Source organism: Hyla sarda, chromosome 1, assembly GCF_029499605.1.
Source record: "Hyla sarda isolate aHylSar1 chromosome 1, aHylSar1.hap1, whole genome shotgun sequence".
Classification (NCBI taxonomy): Eukaryota; Metazoa; Chordata; class Amphibia; order Anura; family Hylidae; genus Hyla; species Hyla sarda.
This window is the reverse complement of record NC_079189.1, coordinates 603,781,285-603,797,232: the sequence shown is the minus strand read 5'-3', so window position 1 is coordinate 603,797,232 and position 15,948 is coordinate 603,781,285. Positions and strand designations below refer to the sequence as shown.

General features: G+C 43.3%; 2 protein-coding genes across 2 annotated transcripts in view; one reads left to right on the top strand and one right to left on the bottom strand.

Moving 5' to 3' along the window:
• The window catches only part of LOC130296495 (zinc finger protein 605-like), a 505,889-nt gene that overhangs the window by 381,169 nt on the left and 108,772 nt on the right, over positions 1–15,948 (bottom strand). The gene's annotated exons all lie outside the window — the stretch shown is intronic.
• LOC130296871 (gastrula zinc finger protein XlCGF26.1-like) overlaps positions 4,374–15,948 on the top strand; it is a 44,203-nt gene continuing 32,628 nt past the window's right edge. Inside the window, exon 1 of the mRNA XM_056548878.1 lies at positions 4,374–4,400. The gene's annotated coding sequence lies outside the window, so the exon portion shown is untranslated. The remainder of the gene's footprint in view (positions 4,401–15,948) is intronic.

Below are 15,948 nucleotides of genomic sequence, written 5' to 3'. Positions count from 1 at the left end.
CATTACATATACAGCTCTACTGTGTACACATACAGCACAGCTACATGCACATTACACATATACAGCCCTACTGTGTACACATACAGCTCAGCTACATGTACATTACACATATACAGCTCTACTGTGTACACATACAGCTCAGCTACATGTACATTACACACAGCTCTGCTGTGTACACATACAGCTCAGCTACATGTACATTACACATATACAGCTCTACTGTGTACACATACAGCTCAGCTACATGCACATTACACATATACAGCTCTACTGTGTACACATACAGCTCAGCTACATGCACATTACATATACAGCTCTACTGTGTACACATACAGCTCAGCTACATGCACATTACACATATACAGCTCTACTGTGTACACATACAGCTCAGCTACATGTACATTATACATATACAGCACTACTGTGTACACATACAGCTCAGCTACATGTACATTACACATATACAGCTCTACTGTGTACACATACAGCACAGCTACATGTACATTACACATATACAGCTCTACTGTGTACACATACAGCTCAGCTACATGTACATTACACATATACAGCTCTACTGTGTACACATACAGCTCAGCTACATGTACATTACACATATACAGCTCTACTGTGTACACATACAGCTCAGCTACATGTACATTACACATATACAGCTCTACTGTGTACACATACAGCTCAGCTACATGCACATTACACATATACAGCTCTACTGTGTACACATACAGCTCAGCTACATGCACATTACACATATACAGCGCTACTGGGTACACATACAGCTCAGCTACATGTACATTACACATATACAGCTCTACTGTGTACACATGCAGCTCAGCTACATGTACATTACACATATACAGCTCTACTGTGTACACATACAGCGCAGCTACATGTACATTACACATATACAGCTCTACTGTGTACACATACAGCTCAGCTACATGTACATTACACATATACAGCTCTACTGTGTACACATACAGCTCAGCTACATGTACATTACACATATACAGCTCTACTGTGTACACATACAGCGCAGCTACATGTACATTACACATATACAGCTCTACTGTGTACACATACAGCTCAGCTACATGCACATTACATATACAGCTCTACTGTGTACACATACAGCTCAGCTACATGTACATTACACATATACAGCTCTACTGTGTACACGTACAGCTCAGCTACATGTACATTACACATATACAGCTCTACTGTGTACACATACAGCTCAGCTACATGCACATTACATATACAGCTCTACTGTGTACACATACAGCACAGCTACATGCACATTACACATATACAGCCCTACTGTGTACACATACAGCTCAGCTACATGTACATTACACACATACAGCTCTACTGTGTACACATACAGCTCAGCTACATGTACATTACACATATACAGCTCTACTGTGTACACATACAGCTCAGCTACATGTACATTACACATATACAGCTCTACTGTGTACACATACAGCTCAGCTACATGTACATTACACATATACAGCTCTACTGTGTACACATACAGCTCAGCTACATGTACATTACACATATACAGCTCTACTGTGTACACATACAGCTCAGCTACATGTACATTACACACAGCTCTGCTGTGTACACATACAGCTCAGCTACATGTACATTACACATATACAGCTCTACTGTGTACACATACAGCTCAGCTACATGCACATTACACATATACAGCTCTACTGTGTACACATACAGCTCAGCTACATGCACATTACATATACAGCTCTACTGTGTACACATACAGCTCAGCTACATGCACATTACACATATACAGCTCTACTGTGTACACATACAGCTCAGCTACATGTACATTATACATATACAGCACTACTGTGTACACATACAGCTCAGCTACATGTACATTACACATATACAGCTCTACTGTGTACACATACAGCACAGCTACATGTACATTACACATATACAGCTCTACTGTGTACACATACAGCTCAGCTACATGTACATTACACATATACAGCTCTACTGTGTACACATACAGCTCAGCTACATGTACATTATACATATACAGCTCTACTGTGTACACATACAGCTCAGCTACATGTACATTACACATATACAGCTCTACTGTGTACACATACAGCTCAGCTACATGTACATTACACATATACAGCTCTACTGTGTACACATACAGCTCAGCTACATGCACATTACACATATACAGCGCTACTGGGTACACATACAGCTCAGCTACATGTACATTACACATATACAGCTCTACTGTGTACACATACAGCTCAGCTACATGTACATTACACATATACAGCTCTACTGTGTACACATACAGCGCAGCTACATGTACATTACACATATACAGCTCTACTGTGTACACATACAGCTCAGCTACATGTACATTACACATATACAGCTCTACTGTGTACACATACAGCTCAGCTACATGTACATTACACATATACAGCTCTACTGTGTACACATACAGCGCAGCTACATGTACATTACACATATACAGCTCTACTGTGTACACATACAGCGCAGCTACATGTACATTACACATATACAGCTCTACTGTGTACACATACAGCACAGCTACATGTACATTACACATATACAGCTCTACTGTGTACACATACAGCTCAGCTACATGTACATTATACATATACAGCTCTACTGTGTACACATACAGCTCAGCTACATGCACATTACACATACAGCTCTACTGTGTACACATACAGCTCAGCTACATGTACATTACACATATACAGCTCTACTGTGTACACATACAGCTCAGCTACATGTACATTACACATATACAGCTCTACTGTGTACACATACAGCTCAGCTACATTACACATATACAGCTCTACTGTGTACACATACAGCTCAGCTACATGCACATTACACATATACAGCTCTACTGTGTACACATACAGCTCAGCTACATGCACATTACACATACACAGCTCTACTGTGTACACATACAGCTCAGCTACATGTACATTACACATATACAGCTCTACTGTGTACACATACAGCTCAGCTACATGCACATTACACATATACAGCTCTACTGTGTACACATACAGCTCAGCTACATGTACATTACACATATACAGCCCTACTGTGTACACATACAGCTCAGCTACATGTACATTACACATATACAGCTCTACTGTGTACACATACAGCTCAGCTACATGCACATTACACATATACAGCTCTACTGTGTACACATACAGCTCAGCTACATGCACATTACACATATACAGCTCTACTGTGTACACATACAGCTCAGCTACATGTACATTACATATATACAGCTCTACTGTGTACACATACAGCTCAGCTACATGCACATTACACATATACAGCACTACTGTGTACACATACAGCTCAGCTACATGTACATTACACATATACAGCTCTACTGTGTACACATACAGCTCAGCTACATGTACATTACACATATACAGCTCTACTGTGTACACATACAGCTCAGCTACATGTACATTACACATATACAGCACTACTGTGTACACATACAGCTCAGCTACATGCACATTACACATATACAGCTCTACTGTGTACACATACAGCTCAGCTACATGTACATTACACATATACAGCACTACTGTGTACACATACAGCTCCGCTACATGCACATTACACATATACAGCTCTACTGTGTACACATACAGCTCAGCTACATGTACATTACACATATACAGCTCTACTGTGTACACATACAGCTCAGCTACATGTACATTACACATATACAGCTCTACTGTGTACACATACAGCTCAGCTACATGCACATTACACATATACAGCTCTACTGTGTACACATACAGCTCAGCTACATGCACATTACACATATACAGCTCTACTGTGTACACATACAGCTCAGCTACATGTACATTACACACAGCTCTACTGTGTACACATACAGCTCAGCTACATGTACATTACACATATACAGCTCTACTGTGTACACATACAGCTCAGCTACATTACACATATACAGCTCTACTGTGTACACATACAGCTCAGCTACATGTACATTACACATATACAGCTCTACTGTGTACACATACAGCTCAGCTACATGCACATTACACACAGCTCTGCTGCAGACATATATAACACACACATACACAGCTCTGCACCACGCACATCACACACACACAGCTCTGCTGCATACACATAACTTCAGCTCATCCAGCAGCGATCACAACCAGCACAGCAGAGTCCTGCATACACTGAGCAGATGAGCCTAGAGCAGCAGCCCCTGATCATGTGACTCCTCCTCCTCCATGTGACTGATCACATGACTGTGACATCATGGCAGGTGGTGTAAGCACAGGGTAAGTACACGGCTCTGTACAGTCTGCGGTGGAGGTATGTGTGAGGTTATCAGAAGGTGTGGGGGAGGGGACAACACCATTAACTCCTTCAGGACCTGGGGTCTGTGGAGCATTTTTTATTTTTCATTACTGCATTATAGTAGCCAGAACTCTTACATGTATTTGTAGCCTTTTTGTTTATGTTGCTGTATGACGAGTTATTTGGAGTTATATGACAATATTGGGGAACTTAGAACCTGGGCTGGGTTCATAGTGCATTGTTGTCTCCTTTTCACTGTTTCCTTTAGGGTAGGGTCACACATTGGGGGAGATTTATCAAAACCTGTCCAGAGGAAAAGTTGCCCATAGCAACCAATCAGATCGCTGCTTTCATTTTGCAGAGGCCTTGTTAAAAATGAAAGAAGCGATCTGATTGGTTGCTTTGGGCACCTTTTACCTCTGGATGGGTTTTGATCTCCCCCATTGTTAATAACGCTGAGTATTCTCCCATGAGCAGACACACATTGCTACCCACAGCAGCCCTGGAAGTGCAGTAAGATTTGGAGGCGGAGCCAGCGTGCCGACGTGTCTGCGATGTGCTGGCCCCGCCCTCCAAAATGCACAGGGAAGTCTTGTGTGCCTGCTCATAGGAGAATACGCAGCGTTTTTCCTGCGGCACCATGGATTTTGCACAATGTGAAACATATGCACAATGTGTGACCCTACCCTTAAAGGGGTACTCCACCCTAGACATCTTATCCCCTATCCAAAGGATAGGGGATAAGATGTCTGATCGCTGGGGACCCCCACAATATAGCACACGGCACCCACCTGTTTCTTGTCGGAAGCGCTGGAGGGTCTGGGTACCGACCACGGGAACGGAAGTTCGTGACATCACAAGACCGCCCCCGTAAGATGTCACGCCCCGTCCCCTCAATGCAAGTCTATGGGAGGGGGCGTGACGCGTGCTATATTGCAGGGGTCCCCAGCGGCTGGACCCCCACGATCAGACATCTTATCGCCTATCCTTTGGATAGGGGATAAGATGTCTAGGGGTGGAGTACCCCTTTAAGGTCTATTCACACGGCAGAATTTCTGCTTGCAGGATTCCGTCTCAAATTAAAGTCCATAGACTTCCATGGGATTCCGCACTCACATCCACACTTCAGAATTTCTGCTTGGTAACATATTAGGGGGAGATTTGTCAAGATCTGTCCAGAGGAAAAGTTGACCAGTTGCCCATAGCAACCAATCAGATCGCTTCTTTCATTTTTCAGAGGCCTTTTCAAAAGTTAAAGGAATCTGATCGGTTGCTATTGACAACTGGTCACCATTTCCTCTACACAGGTTTTGAAAAATCTTCTCCATACTTGTTTTTTTCTTTTCAAGTGTATAAAAGGTATAAATTAAATGCAAACAAACATGAAGTGTGAACCCAGCCTTTATTACACTTTCATACCGGAGGCGGAGTGATATAATACTGGAGGAAGAGTGATATAATACTGGAGGAAGAGTGATATAATACTGGAGGAAGAGTGATATAATACTGGAGGAAGAGTGATATAATACTGGAGGAAGAGTGATATAATACTGGAGGAAGAGTGATATAATACTGGAGGAAGAGGGATATAATACTGGAGGAAGAGTGATATAATACTGGAGGAAGAGTGATATAATACTGGAGGAAGAGTGATATAATACTGGAGGAAGAGTGATATAATACTGAAGGAAGAGTGATATAATACCGGAGGAAGAGTGATATAATACCGGAGGAAGAGTGATATAATACCGGAGGAAGAGTGATATAATACTGGAGGAAGAGTGATATAATACTGGAGGAAGAGTGATATAATACTGGAGGAAGAGTGATATAATACTGTAGGAAGAGTGATATAATACCGGAGGAAGAGTGATATAATACCGGAGGAAGAGTGATATAATACTGGAGGAAGAGTGATATAATACTGGAGGAAGAGTGATATAATACTGGAGGAAGAGTGATATAATACTGGAGGAAGAGTGATATAATACTGGAGGAAGAGTGATATAATACAGGAGGGAGAGTGATATAATACTGGAGGAAGAGTGATATAATACTGGAGGAAGAGTGATATCATACAGGAGGAAGAGTGATATAATACCGGAGGAAGAGTGATATAATACCGGAGGAAGAGTGATATCATACAGGAGGAAGAGTGATATAATACCGGAGGAAGAGTGATATAATACCGGAGGAAGAGTGATATAATACCGGAGGAAGAGTGATATAATACCGGAGGAAGAGTGATATAACACTGGAGGAAGAGTGATATAATACTGGAGGAAGAGTGATATAACACAGGAGGAAGAGTGATATAATACCGGAGGAAGAGTGATATAATACCGGAGGAAGAGTGATATAATACAGGAGGAAGAGTGATATAATACTGGAGGAAGAGTGATATAATACTGGAGGAAGAGTGATATAATACCGGAGGAAGAGTGATATCATACAGGAGGAAGAGTGATATAATACCGGAGGAAGAGTGATATAATACCGGAGGAAGAGTGATATAATACCGGAGGAAGAGTGATATAATACCGGAGGAAGAGTGATATAACACTGGAGGAAGAGTGATATAATACTGGAGGAAGAGTGATATAACACAGGAGGAAGAGTGATATAATACCGGAGGAAGAGTGATATAATACCGGAGGAAGAGTGATATAATACAGGAGGAAGAGTGATATAATACTGGAGGAAGAGTGATATAATACTGGAGGAAGAGTGATATAATACAGGAGGCGGGGTGATATAATACTAGAAGAAGAGTGATATAATACTGGAGTCGGGTGATATAATACTAGAGGAAGAGTGATATAATACAGGAGGAAGAGTGATCTAATACTGGAGGAAGAGTGATATAATACAGGAGGAAGAGTGATATAATACCGGAGGAAGAGTGATATAATACAGGAGGAAGAGTGATATAATACAGGAGGAAGAGTGATATAATACTGGAGGAAGAGTGATATAATACTGGAGGAAGAGTGATATAATACTGGAGGAAGAGTGATATAATACAGGAGGGAGAGTGATATAATACAGGAGGAAGAGTGATATCATACAGGAGGAAGAGTGACATCATACAGGAGGAAGAGTGATATAATACCGGAGGAAGAGTGATATAATACCGGAGGAAGAATGATATAATACCGGAGGAAGAGTGATATCATACAGGAGGAAGAGTGATATCATACAGGAGGAAGAGTGATATCATACAGGAGGAAGAGTGATATCATACAGGAGGAAGAGTGATATAATACCGGAAGAAGAGTGATATAATACCGGAGGAAGAGTGATATAATACCGGAGGAAGAGTGATATAATACCGGAGGAAGAGTGATATAATACCGGAGGAAGAGTGATATCATACAGGAGGAAGAGTGATATCATACAGGAGGAAGAGTGATATCATACAGGAGGAAGAGTGATATCATACAGGAGGAAGAGTGATATAATACTGGAGGAAGAGTGATATAATACCGGAGGAAGAGTGATATAATACCGGAGGAAGAGTGATCTAATACAGGAGGAAGAGTGATCTAATACCGGAGGAAGAGTGATCTAATACCGGAGGAAGAGTGATCTAATACCGGAGGAAGAGTGATCTAATACCGGAGGAAGAGTGATCTAATACCGGAGGAAGAGTGATATAATACCGGAGGAAGAGTGATATAATACCGGAGGAAGAGTGATATAATACCGGAGGAAGAGTGATATAATACAGGAGGAAGAGTGATATAACACTGGAGGAAGAGTGATATAACACAGGAGGAAGAGTGATATAATACCGGAGGAAGAGTGATCTAATACCGGAGGAAGAGTGATCTAATACCGGAGGAAGAGTGATCTAATACCGGAGGAAGAGTGATCTAATACCGGAGGAAGAGTGATATAATACCGGAGGAAGAGTGATATAATACAGGAGGCGGGGTGATATAATACTAGAAGAAGAGTGATATAATACTGGAGTCGGGTGATATAATACTAGAGGAAGAGTGATATAATACAGGAGGAAGAGTGATATAATACAGGAGGCGGGGTGATATAATACTAGAGGAAGAGTGATATAATACAGGAGGAAGAGTGATATAATACAGGAGGCGGGGTGATATAATACTAGAGGAAGAGTGATATAATATTAGAGGAAGAGTGATATAATACTGGAGTCCAGTGATATAATACTGGAGGAAGAGTGATATAATACAGGAAGAAGAGTTATATAATACAGGAGGTGGGTTGATATAATACTAGAGGAAGAGTGATATAATAGAGGAGACGGGTTGATATACTAGAGGAAGAGTGTTCTGTCTGAGTGTTTCTTTGGAAGAGAGGCAGCTGAAAGAGAGTTGTAAACCAGGAGATATTTGCTGTGCAGAGTGAATCTATGGATCTGGAGTGACTTGAGGAAGAGTAGAGTACTTACATTTGCACATAGAGGGATCACTGATTTTAAAGGGGTACTCCGGCGCTTAGACATCTTATCCCCTATACAAAGGATAGGGTATAAGATGCCTGATCGCGGGGGTCCTGCGAGAGTAATATAATACTGGAGGAAGAGTGATATAATACCGGAGGAAGAGTGATATAATACTGGAGGAAGAGTGATCTAATACAGGAGGAAGAGTGATATAATACCGGAGGAAGAGTGATCTAATACAGGAGGAAGAGTGATCTAATACAGGAGGAAGAGTGATCTAATACAGGAGGAAGAGTGATATAATACCGGAGGAAGAGTGATATAATACAGGAGGAAGAGTGATATAATACAGGAGGAAGAGTGATATAATACTGGAGGAAGAGTGATATAATACTGGAGGAAGAGTGATATAATACTGGAGGAAGAGTGATATAATACTGGAGGAAGAGTGATATAATACAGGAGGAAGAGTGATATAATACAGGAGGAAGAGTGATATAATACTGGAGGAAGAGTGATATAATACTGGAGGAAGAGTGATATAATACTGGAGGAAGAGTGATATAATACTGGAGGAAGAGTGATATAATACAGGAGGAAGAGTGATATAATACCGGAGGAAGAGTGATATAATACCGGAGGAAGAGTGATATAATACCGGAGGAAGAGTGATATAATACCGGAGGAAGAGTGATATAATACTAGAAGAAGAGTGATATAATACTGGAGGAAGGGTGATATAATACTGGAGGAAGAGTGATATAATACAGGAGGAAGAGTGATATAATACTGGAGGAAGAGTGATATAATACTGGAGGAAGAATGATATAATACTGGAGGAAGAGTGATATAATACTGGAGGAAGAGTGATATAATACTGGAGGAAGAGTGATATAATACTGGAGGCGGGGTGATATAATACTGGAGGAAGAGTGATATAATACTGGAGGAAGAGTGATTTAATACTGGAGGAAGAGTGATATAATACAGGAGGAAGAGTGATATAATACAGAAGGAAGAGTGATATAATGCAGGAGGAAGAGTGATATAATACTGGAGGAAGAGTGATATAATACTGGAGGAAGAGTGATATAATACTGGAGGAAGAGTGATATAATACGGGAGGAAGAGTGATATAATACTGGAGGAAGAGTGATTTAATACTGGAGGAAGAGTGATATAATACTGGAGGAAGAGTGATATAATACAGGAGGCGGGGTGATATAATACTAGAAGAAGAGTGATATAATACAGGAGGCGGGGTGATATAATACTAGAAGAAGAGTGATATAATACTGGAGTCGGGTGATATAATACTAGAGGAAGAGTGATATAATACAGGAGGAAGAGTGATATAATACAGGAGGCGGGGTGATATAATACTAGAGGAAGAGTGATATAATACTAGAGGAAGAGTGATATAATACAGGAGGCGGGGTGATATAATATTAGAGGAAGAGTGATATAATACTGGAGTCCGGTGATATAATACTGGAGGAAGAGTGATATAATACAGGAAGAAGAGTTATATAATACAGGAGGTGGGTTGATATAATACTAGAGGAAGAGTGATATAATACAGGAGGTGGGTTGATATAATACTAGAGGAAGAGTGATATAATACAGGAGACGGGTTGATATACTAGAGGAAGAGTGTTCTGTCTGAGTGTTTCTTTGGAAGAGAGGCAGCTGAAAGAGAGTTGTAAACCAGGAGATATTTGCTGTGCAGAGTGAATCTATGGATCTGGAGTGACTTGAGGAAGAGTAGAGTACTTACATTTGCACATAGAGGGATCACTGATTTTAAAGGGGTACTCCGGCGCTTAGACATCGTATCCCCTATACAAAGGATAGGGTATAAGATGCCTGATCGCGGGGGTCCTGCGAGAGTAATATAATACTGGAGGAAGAGTGATATAATACTGGAGGAAGAGTGATCTAATACAGGAGGAAGAGTGATATAATACCGGAGGAAGAGTGATCTAATACAGGAGGAAGAGTGATCTAATACAGGAGGAAGAGTGATCTAATACAGGAGGAAGAGTGATATAATACCGGAGGAAGAGTGATATAATACCGGAGGAAGAGTGATATAATACAGGAGGAAGAGTGATATAATACTGGAGGAAGAGTGATATAATACTGGAGGAAGAGTGATATAATACTGGAGGAAGAGTGATATAATACTGGAGGAAGAGTGATATAATACAGGAGGAAGAGTGATATAATACAGGAGGAAGAGTGATATAATACTGGAGGAAGAGTGATATAATACTGGAGGAAGAGTGATATAATACTGGAGGAAGAGTGATATAATACTGGAGGAAGAGTGATATAATACAGGAGGAAGAGTGATATAATACCGGAGGAAGAGTGATATAATACCGGAGGAAGAGTGATATAATACCGGAGGAAGAGTGATATAATACCGGAGGAAGAGTGATATAATACCGGAGGAAGAGTGATATAATACTAGAAGAAGAGTAATATAATACTGGAGGAAGGGTGATATAATACTGGAGGAAGAGTGATATAATACAGGAGGAAGAGTGATATAATACTGGAGGAAGAGTGATATAATACTGGAGGAAGAATGATATAATACTGGAGGAAGAGTGATATAATACTGGAGGAAGAGTGATATAATACTGGAGGAAGAGTGATTTAATACTGGAGGCGGGGTGATATAATACTGGAGGAAGAGTGATATAATACTGGAGGAAGAGTGATATAATACTGGAGGAAGAGTGATATAATACTGGAGGAAGAGTGATTTAATACTGGAGGAAGAGTGATATAATACAGGAGGAAGAGTGATATAATACAGAAGGAAGAGTGATATAATGCAGGAGGAAGAGTGATATAATACTGGAGGAAGAGTGATATAATACTGGAGGAAGAGTGATATAATACTGGAGGAAGAGTGATATAATACTGGAGGAAGAGTGATTTAATACTGGAGGAAGAGTGATATAATACTGGAGGAAGAGTGATATAATACAGGAGGCGGGGTGATATAATACTAGAAGAAGAGTGATATAATACTGGAGTCGGGTGATATAATACTAGAGGAAGAGTGATATAATACAGGAGGAAGAGTGATATAATACAGGAGGCGGGGTGATATAATACAGGAGGAAGAGTGATATAATACTGGAGGAAGAGTGTCACGATGCCGGCTGGCAGGTAGTGGACCCTCTGTGCCAGAGAGGGATTGGCGTGGACCGTGCTAGTGGACCGGTTCTAAGCCACTACTGGTTTTCACCAGAGCCCGCCGCAAAGCGGGATGGTCTTGCTGCGGCGGTAGTGACCAGGTCGTATCCACTAGCAACGGCTCACCTCTCTGGCTGCTGAAGATAGGCGCGGTACAAGGGAGTAGGCAGAAGCAAGGTCGGACGTAGCAGAAGGTCGGGGCAGGCAGCAAGGATCGTAGTCAGGGGCAACGGCAGAAGGTCTGGAAACACTGGCAAGGAACACACAAGGAACGCTTTCACTGGCACTAAGGCAACAAGATCCGGCAAGGGAGTGCAAGGGAAGTGAGGTAATATAGGGAAGTGCACAGGTGAAAACCCTAATTGGAACCACTGCGCCAATCAGCGGCGCAGTGGCCCTTTAAATCGCAGAGACCCGGCGCGCGCGCGCCCTAGGGAGCGGGGCCGCGCGCGCCGGGACAGAACAGACGGGGAGCGAGTCAGGTAGGGGAGCCGGGGTGCGCATCGCGAGCGGGCGCTACCCGCATCGCGAATCGCATCCCGGCTGGCAGCAGGATCGCAGCGCCCCGGGTCAGAGGACGTGACCGGAGCGCTGCAGCGGAGGGAGTGAAGCGAGCGCTCCGGGGAGGAGCGGGGACCCGGAGCGCTCGGCGTAACAGTACCCCCCCCCCTTGGGTCTCCCCCTCTTCTTGGAGCCTGAGAACCTGAGGAGCAGACTTTTGTCAAGGATGTTGTCCTCAGGTTCCCAGGATCTCTCTTCAGGACCACAACCCTCCCAGTCTACTAAAAAAAAATTTTTCCCTCTGACCTTTTTGGCAGCCAAAATTTCCTTGACCGAGAAGACGTCCGAGGAGCCGGAAACAGGAGTGGGAGGAACAGATTTGGGAGAAAAACGGTTGAGGATGAGTGGTTTGAGAAGAGAGACGTGAAAGGCATTAGGGATACGAAGAGAAGGAGGAAGAAGAAGTTTATAAGAGACAGGATTAATTTGACACAAAATTTTGAAAGGACCAAGATAGCGTGGTCCCAACTTGTAGCTAGGGACACGGAAGCGGACATATTTAGCGGAGAGCCATACCTTGTCTCCAGGGGAAAAAACGGGGGGAGCTCTTCTTTTCTTATCCGCGAACCTCTTCATGCGTGAAGAAGCCTGTAAGAGAGAATTTTGGGTCTCTCTCCATATAATGGAAAGGTCACGAGAAATTTCATCCACAGCGGGCAGACCAGAGGGCAAGGGGGTAGGGAGGGGGGGAAGAGGGTGACGGCCGTACACCACGAAAAATGGGGATTTGGAGGAAGATTCAGAGACCCTGAAGTTATACGAGAATTCGGCCCATGGAAGGAGATCTGCCCAGTCATCCTGGCGGGAGGAAACAAAATGTCGCAAATAATCACCCAGGATCTGGTTAATTCTTTCTACTTGTCCATTGGACTGGGGATGATATGCAGAGGAAAAATTTAATTTAATCTTGAGTTGTTTACAGAGAGCTCTCCAGAATTTAGACACGAATTGGACCCCTCTATCCGAGACAATCTGCGTAGGCAACCCGTGAAGACGAAAAATGTGTACAAAAAATTGTTTAGCCAACTGAGGCGCAGAAGGAAGACCAGGAAGAGGGATGAAATGTGCCATTTTGGAGAATCGATCAACGACCACCCAAATAACGGTGTTGCCACGGGAAGGGGGTAAATCAGTAATAAAATCCATACCAATCAGAGACCAAGGCTGTTCGGGGACAGGCAGAGGATGAAGAAAACCAGCGGGCTTCTGGCGAGGAGTCTTATCCCGGGCACAGATAGTGCAGGCTCGCACAAAGTCCCCAACATCCGTCTCCAGAGTCGGCCACCAATAGAAGCGGGAGATGAGTTGCACAGATTTCTTGATGCCCGCATGACCTGCGAGATGGGAGGAGTGACCCCATTTGAGGATTCCGAGGCGTTGGCGTGGAGAAACAAAGGTCTTTCCTGGAGGAGTCTGCCTGATGGAGGCAGGAGAAGTGGAGATCAGGCAGTCAGGTGGAATGATGTGTTGCGGAGGGAGATCAACTTCTGAGGCATCCGAGGAACGAGAGAGAGCATCGGCCCTAATGTTCTTATCGGCAGGACGAAAGTGAATCTCAAAATTAAATCGGGCAAAGAACAGAGACCACCGGGCCTGGCGAGGATTCAGCCGTTGGGCCGACTGGAGGTAGGAGAGGTTCTTGTGGTCGGTGTAGATAATAACAGGAAATCTTGATCCCTCCAGCAGATGCCTCCATTCCTCAAGTGCTAATTTAATGGCTAGAAGCTCTCGATCCCCGATGGAGTAGTTCCTCTCCGCTGGAGAGAAGGTCCTAGAGAAAAAACCACAAGTGACAGCATGCCCGGAAGAATTTTTTTGTAGAAGAACAGCTCCAGCTCCTACTGAGGAGGCATCAACCTCCAATAGGAAGGGTTTGGAAGGGTCAGGTCTGGAGAGCACGGGAGCCGAAGAAAAGGCAGACTTGAGTCGTTTAAAGGAGTCTTCTGCTTGAGGAGGCCAGGACTTGGGATCAGCATTTTTTTTGGTTAAAGCCACGATAGGAGCCACAATGGTAGAAAAATGTGGAATAAATTGCCTGTAATAATTGGCGAACCCCAAAAAGCGTTGGATAGCACGGAGTCCGGAGGGGCGTGGCCAATTTAAGACGGCAGAGAGTTTGTCTGGATCCATCTGTAGTCCCTGGCCAGAGACCAAATATCCTAGAAAAGGAAGAGATTGGCATTCAAACAGACATTTCTCAATTTTGGCATAGAGTTGGTTGTCACGAAGTCTCTGAAGAACCATACGGACATGCTGGCGGTGTTCTTCTAGATTGGCAGAAAAAATTAGGATATCGTCCAGATATACCACAACACAGGAGTATAACAGATCACGAAAAATTTCATTGACAAAGTCTTGGAAGACGGCAGGGGCATTGCACAGTCCAAAGGGCATGACCAGATACTCAAAGTGTCCATCTCTGGTGTTAAATGCCGTTTTCCACTCGTCCCCCTCTCTGATGCGGATGAGGTTATAGGCGCCTCTTAAGTCCAATTTAGTGAAGATGTGGGCACCTTGGAGGCGATCAAAGAGTTCAGAGATGAGGGGTAAGGGGTAGCGGTTCTTAACCGTGATTTTATTAAGACCGCGGTAGTCAATGCAAGGACGTAGGGAGCCATCTTTTTTGGACACAAAGAAAAATCCGGCTCCGGCAGGAGAGGAGGATTTACGGATAAAGCCCTTTTTTAGATTCTCCTGGACGTATTCGGACATGGCAAGAGTCTCTGGGGCAGAGAGAGGATAAATTCTGCCCCGGGGTGGAGTAGTACCCGGGAGGAGGTCGATAGGGCAATCATAAGGCCTGTGAGGAGGTAGAGTCTCAGCTTGTTTTTTGCAGAAAACATCCGCGAAGTCCATATAGGCCTTAGGGAGACCGGTTACTGGAGGAACCACAGAGTTACGGCAAGGGTTACTGGGAACCGGTTTTAGACAGTTCTTGGAACAAGAGGACCCCCAACTCTTGATCTCCCCAGTGGACCAATCCAGGGTTGGGGAATGAAGTTGAAGCCAGGGAAGTCCAAGGAGAATCTCCGAGGTGCAATTGGGAAGGACCAAAAGTTCAATCCTCTCATGATGAGATCCGATGCTCATAAGAAGGGGCTCCGTGCGGAAACGTATGGTACAGTCCAATCTTTCATTATTTACACAATTGATGTAGAGGGGTCTGGCGAGACTGGTCACTGGGATGTTGAACCTGTTGACGAGAGAGGCCAAAATAAAATTTCCTGCAGATCCAGAGTCCAAGAAGGCCACTGTAGAGAAGGAGAAGGCAGAGGCAGACATCCGCACAGGCACAGTAAGACGTGGAGAAGCAGAGTAGACATCAAGGACTG